The sequence below is a fragment of the Rousettus aegyptiacus genome, unplaced genomic scaffold (genome assembly GCF_014176215.1).
Source record: "Rousettus aegyptiacus isolate mRouAeg1 unplaced genomic scaffold, mRouAeg1.p scaffold_m13_p_6, whole genome shotgun sequence".
Taxonomy (NCBI): domain Eukaryota; kingdom Metazoa; phylum Chordata; class Mammalia; order Chiroptera; family Pteropodidae; genus Rousettus; species Rousettus aegyptiacus.
Genome location: NW_023416309.1, coordinates 90,281,244 through 90,287,533, shown reverse-complemented (window position 1 = coordinate 90,287,533; position 6,290 = coordinate 90,281,244).

The following is a 6,290-nucleotide window of genomic DNA, read 5'->3' as shown; positions in this document are numbered from 1 at the left end:
TCGCATGTTGTTCTTCCCTCTTTTAATGACTGGATCCTTCTCATCCTTCAGGTTTTAATTTGAAATTTCTCTTGCTTGGGCAAGACTGCCTTTACCAGCCTACCTAATGGAAGTTCCCTGCCTCCTGCCACCATTACTGTCTACTCACCATAATGTGTAAATATAGTGTCTTCATTTCTTTATTTTTTAAAATCTGTCTTCTCCACTAGACTGTAAGCTCTAGGTAAGCTTCTATTACTTTTGTAATTTTAAAAGAGGTGTAGGGGCGGGCGCGGAGGGTGGGGTTGGGGAGCAGGGAGACGTGTAGTGGGGAACCCCTGGTGGACTGGAGAGGTACTGCGGGAGAAAGTCAAAGACCTATATCCCACCTTGGGATGCTATTTCAAAGTCTCAGGTGGAGAGGGCGTTTCAGGTGTGATACTGGCAGGGCCATTCGAAAGCCATTTGGCTGGTCCCCTAGGCATACTGCCGCAAATGAGGGAACTATAGGAAAGAGCAAGGTCACCTTCTGGTGAGTGTCCCTCTGGTGGAGAGAATTCTCTACTAACCCCTACCCTTGTCCCAGGAAAAGCTCCAGTAGTTCAATGAGGTAAGTCATCAGAACTCACAGAAGATGCAATTCCCAAAAAAATCCACCAGGTGGCAGAGTAAAGAGCAGAACCAAGGACAACCAAGGTCAGGAGAAAATCTCAAGGCTGCCAACGTTTCTTATTCTGGAAGTTGCCAGGACTTCCAGGGAACCCACCGGAGGTGGAGAGAGAGGGTGCTGCAGTGCTTAAGACTGATTTCCTATGATTCATTTGATCCGAAGGTCTTCATTGGGCACCAAGGCCTAGAAAAGTTGCATTACCAACTTGAGATCTAAGAATACATAAAGGAAGAACGCACCCTAGCATAACTAATATTTTCCCTTGCATAGGTGTCTCGTCTTGTTTTAGAGGGAATTCTCAAATTACACAGATGTTCGAGGATCAGCGATAAAGCTGACATCATTGATATCTCAACATTGTCACACTGGATACTCTTTGTAAAAGAACAAGATAGTGACTTCAAATTCTGCAAGCTAAAGAAACTTCAGGGACAGGGGAACATCTTTTTTTTTTTTTTTACTACAGAAAGACATCGAACCTGTCCCAAGAGATTTATAATGGGTCTGCATTCTTAAAGCAATTAAATAAATGCTAAACTCCCTTTACGTAGTTGTTTTCATCTTTTTTATTATCTATCTCTCCCACCAGACTATAAACTCTATGTTTTCACAATGGACATATAATTATCTTATAATTTTTATGGTAGTAAATCCATCAACTCTACGTGCACCCAAACACATACTGATTTACGAGCGCGTCGCGCAGGCAGCTGTCAGGTTGGGGGAGGTGTGCTAGGTTGACTCATGAGCATCCATTCTTCACCACCATCACTGCATATCTGCGCTCTTTGCCACATGACCTTGCAGTCCTGCTCCTTGGCCTTGGGCTCAATCAAGTGACTTGCTTTGGACAATGGACAAAGGTACGAAGCGCATTTGTGCAGTTAGGTGTGTCTTCTTGCATTTCTGCCATTGCTAACGAAAAAAAGCTCCCTCCAGATAGCTGCCATCCCTTCAAGCTGAGTCTCAGAATTAACTCACGTGGAAAGCGCCTGAGCAAGGAAAGAGGACTACACAGATGTGCAGCTCACAGTAGACCCAGCTGACCCGGCCCCGCCTAGCTCAGCGAGCCCCGGCCACCACAACCTGAAGCGGAGCCACCACCAACTAACCTTTGCAAATCTTTGAGATTACATCATCGTTATTTGAAGCCACTGAGTTTAGGAGTGGTTTGTTACACAGCATTACTCTGACAGCAGCTAACTGACAGTGATTCTGATGGAATGGTGAGCGTGTCCAGATCTGGGTGCTATTGGGTCTGAGTAAATCATAGGGTCCTGGTAGAAGCTTTCTTCAAGAGTGACTAAATATCTACCACATAGGCTACGTGGTATAACGGTCAAGATTGTGGGCAACAGTTATCCATAGTCCTGGGTTTGAATCCTGGCTCTGAAACTTCATACCTGAGTTACACTGAAGCTATGCGATTGGACGAACTTTTTAACTATCCAAATCACTGTTTTTTCATTTATTAAGAGTAATAATAATTATTATTATTATAAAGTTACCTCTTAAGGTGTTCTGAGACTTAAAAGGGAAAGCACATGTGAAGTATTTGACAGACAGAGTAAGGTGTTAATACTTGGAAACTTGTTGCCGCTTCTATTATTAGTTCCCTTTTTCTCTGTGAAATCATCCTTACGTACATGTCCATACCCACCCCGTTCCCAGACACATGATAGAAAGTCTATAAACAGAATGACCAAATGATAGATTAATCAAATATATATTAAGATATATAATTTTACATTTTGTTGAAATAAAAATACATTTTTATTAGAAAATATGGCTCCTTTACAATATGAGTTGTTTTTCCCCATCTCTGTGACCATACTCCACGTCCTAGGCTCCATTTTCATATTCTCAGTACTTCTACACAAACACACACCTTCCTGTTTGGAGCAGCAATACAATGGCAAGATGGTTTGACCTTTGACAAGGGCCTTTCCGGCCTGCTGCATGCTTCCCCAAGGGGACTATAATTTCTGCTCTGGGCCGGGACATTGGCCGCAAGTTACATTTGCCCAGTAGGTGAGGAGAGCCAAGGTCAGAGTCAGGTTCTTGATGGCCAGTGCCAGGCTTTTCTCCAACCTAAACAGGAATGACAGGAGCATTGGCAAAGGTGTAGCAATGCAAGGCAGTACAAATAAACAGACTGGGGAATGGGGCATCAACTGAATATTTTGTGAAACCACCCCCAAGGCTACTGTCATATTATATTTCATTCAGGAAAAATGCTAAACCTTTAAGTGGGAGAGAAAAGCTCTGGTTATCCAGGGGGAAAAAAACACTGAAATGTGTGTTGTTTTCTTCTGTGGAATCTCAGTTGGGATCATAAGCTTCAGAGATATTAAGAGACACTGTAGCAGTGATTTTCAAGCCTTGAGGTACATGAGCATCACCTGAAGGTTCACAAGACATATAAGAAAGCCTCGGCAAAGATGATGCAAGTTATGATGGAAAACAACAACAACATCCCCTGAGAGATAAGAGAAAGTTTTTGCTCCCACGAAATGTGAACAGGATACTGTAAAAAGGAGTATTCAGAAAAAATCGATCAATTTTTTAAAGTTCTTAGAAATTGAAAAGAACATAAATTAAAAGCTCTAAAAAGATTCAGGTCTGGAGCTATGGAAATTTTTTAGAAAAATAGAGCAAAAATGAAAGCAAGAGAGATTTTTTTTAAAAAAGAGAAAACTATTTTTAAAGGAGAGGACATTTAGCCAAATGAGTTGAAAACTATGCCCACACAAAAAACCTGCATACAAATGTCTACAATAGTTTTATTCATGACTGCCAAAACCTGGAAGCAACCAAGATGTCCTTTAGTAGGTGATGGATAAAAGGACAATCCAGACAATGGAATATTATTTAGCACTTAATTTAGCACTTATCAAGCTGTGAAAAGACATGGAGGAAACGTAAATGCAAATGGTAAATGATAAAGCCAATCTGAGAAGTGTACATACTGTATGATTCCAACCGCATGACACTCTGGAAAAGGCAAACCTATGGAGATAGTAAAAAGATCAGTGGTCGCCAGGGGTTAAAAGGGAGGGAGGGATGAATAGGCAGAGGATTTTTAGGGCAATGAAATTACTCTGTATGATAGATACTACAATGGTGGATACAAATCACTATAGTTTGTCCAGATCCACAGAATGCACAACGCAGAGCACCAACCATAAGGTAAACTGCAACAGTGTATCAGTGTAGTTTCATCGGTTGTTAACAAATGTACCTCTGGTGTCCCGACATGACAGTGGGGAGGCTGTGCACGTGGGAGGACCAGGGGAATGAGGGAACGCTCTTCTTTCCCACTCCATTTTGCTGTGAACCTGAAATCGCTCCCCCCAAAAATCATCTATTAAAAAAAGAGAGAAAGAAAAAGGACAGTCTAGGAGGTCTGGCATCTAAATAACAGAAGTTTCAAAAAAGACAGCACAGAAATTAGAGAGGAGGAAGTCAACAAAGTAACTGCAGACCCGAAGGGCATGAGCTGCGAGGCTGAAGGGCCCGGCAAACCTGGCAAAAGAGATGAAAACGGACTTGCATCCAGGCACGTCTTTGCGTGAACTTTCAGAACACTGGAAAAGAGAGAGGATTCTACAAGCTTCCAGAAAGCAAAAAACCAGTCCCATCCAAGGGATCAGGAATAAGAATAACCTCAGACATCTCTGCAGCCACGTTATGGGTGAGCAGGAACAGAATGGCGTGTGTTCAGTGCCCTGAGGGATGATACCTCTTGGCTACCTAGAATTCTATACCTAGATAAGCAATCAGGTGTGTGGGGCGGAATACAGACATTTATAAACATCCAGGGACTCAAAATTACGCCTCCCATGTACCCATGCTCTCAAAGTTACTGACAGATGTGCTCCACAAAACCAAGAGAATTCGCCAAGAAAGGGGAAGCCACAGAACCCAGAAATCAGAAAATGCAAACAGGAGGGTGGTGAATGGAAACCCAGAATGACCACTGTGCTCCGACAGGCAGGGCAGGTGGCTTGGAAAGCGTTTGATGGCATGGTGAGGCAGAGGATCAGATCCCGGTCCTCACACATGCGGTGCAGACGCACTGAGGGCAGATTGCCTGGGTGCGCCTGGGGCAGTTTACTTGTATTTTGTTTATCTCGACAACCAGGAACTCATAAGGTTCCACTCCCTTGGGTCAGCAGAAGATACTCATTTCTCCCTGTTAACCTTTTTCTAAGAACTTGAGGGAGGTCCTAACGAGCTGAGGAGGGAAAAAAGAAGGCAGCTCCCACCCCAGCCATGTTTTTGCCTTATGTTCAGACTACAGCTCTGCCCACTTGTCCCACTGTGGTTAACAGTCTCTCCAAGACTGAGTGCAATGATTTCCCCAGGTGGACTCTTCTCCGGGAAGCTGAATCCAGACTCTGTTCCAGATGCCACTCAGCTCACCTCCTCCAAGGAGCCTTCCTATATTACTGCTATTTCCTGACATGGCCAGGTTTGGGCTTCTTTTTCTAAGCAAAACTATATTGTGAAGGGATACTTTCAGGGCTGGTGAAACTATAAAGAAAAGCAAGGGAATGAAGAACACAAAAACTAGGACAGTAGTTTCCTGATGGGACGGGAGGGGTAGCCATCAAGTGGGCATAGGAGAGGTTCCCAACGTTCTTTTTGTTTTAATAACTTATTAACCACACAATCTTTTTGCTCTCACCCAAATATTATGATATTCTGAGTGGCAATGCGATTAAATGTGCTCCATGATTTTTTAAAATCTTGATTAATACTTTGTGATACAGCAGTTCAGAAGACTAGTTCTGAGTTTGTTTTTTCTCAATAGTTGATTTCATGGTTTTGATAACTAAAATGGGACTTTGGAAAAACATGTGGATCCTAATGGAGAACGGGCACCACTGTCATGTGCTCCCTTTCCAGTTCCGTCTACCAACTGCACAAAGGTTTCCGTGCAAGTCCAGCCGGCAGAGGCCAAGCACCCCGACTGATCAGAAAGAGTTGTCATTTTATGTTTTCAACTATTAGAATCAAACCCCACAGAAATTATGTATTTTGGAAGCCTCTAAGTCTGGTTTGCCAAAACTCATCAACTTGTATCTTTAAAACTGGTGCCTTTTAGGGTGATTTGATACGGCTTTTCGGATAACTGAAAAGTTCAGGTAACTTGATGGTGCCTTAATGGCTCACGGATACGCTTCAGGACGAGGAACCGGAGGCCCAGAGCGGCGAACTGACAAGCACAGGAGGACAGAGGTGTGTGAGGACCGGGATCTGATCCTCTGCCTCATCACGCCATCAAACGCTTTCCACTTCACCACGCCCCTCAGTCTTCACAGTCCAGATTGCTAAATACTTTAGCATCGCTACTCAAAATGTGGTTGGGTAACCAGCAGTATCAACATCACTTGATCACTTACTAGAAATGCAGACTCTCAGGCCTCTTCCCCAAGAAAGGAAATCAGAATCTGCATTTTAACATGGCAAGTTTCTTAGAGAAATAACAAAATAACAGAAAGTCCCTCTTTGATGGCTTAATTTAAATTTAAGTTAACTTGGATGACCAAGTTAAAACAAAGTGATCTCAGTTCCAACACTGGCTTTGTAACATCAAGTGTGTTTCTCAACTGCTCTGTGCCTTGGTTTTCTTCAT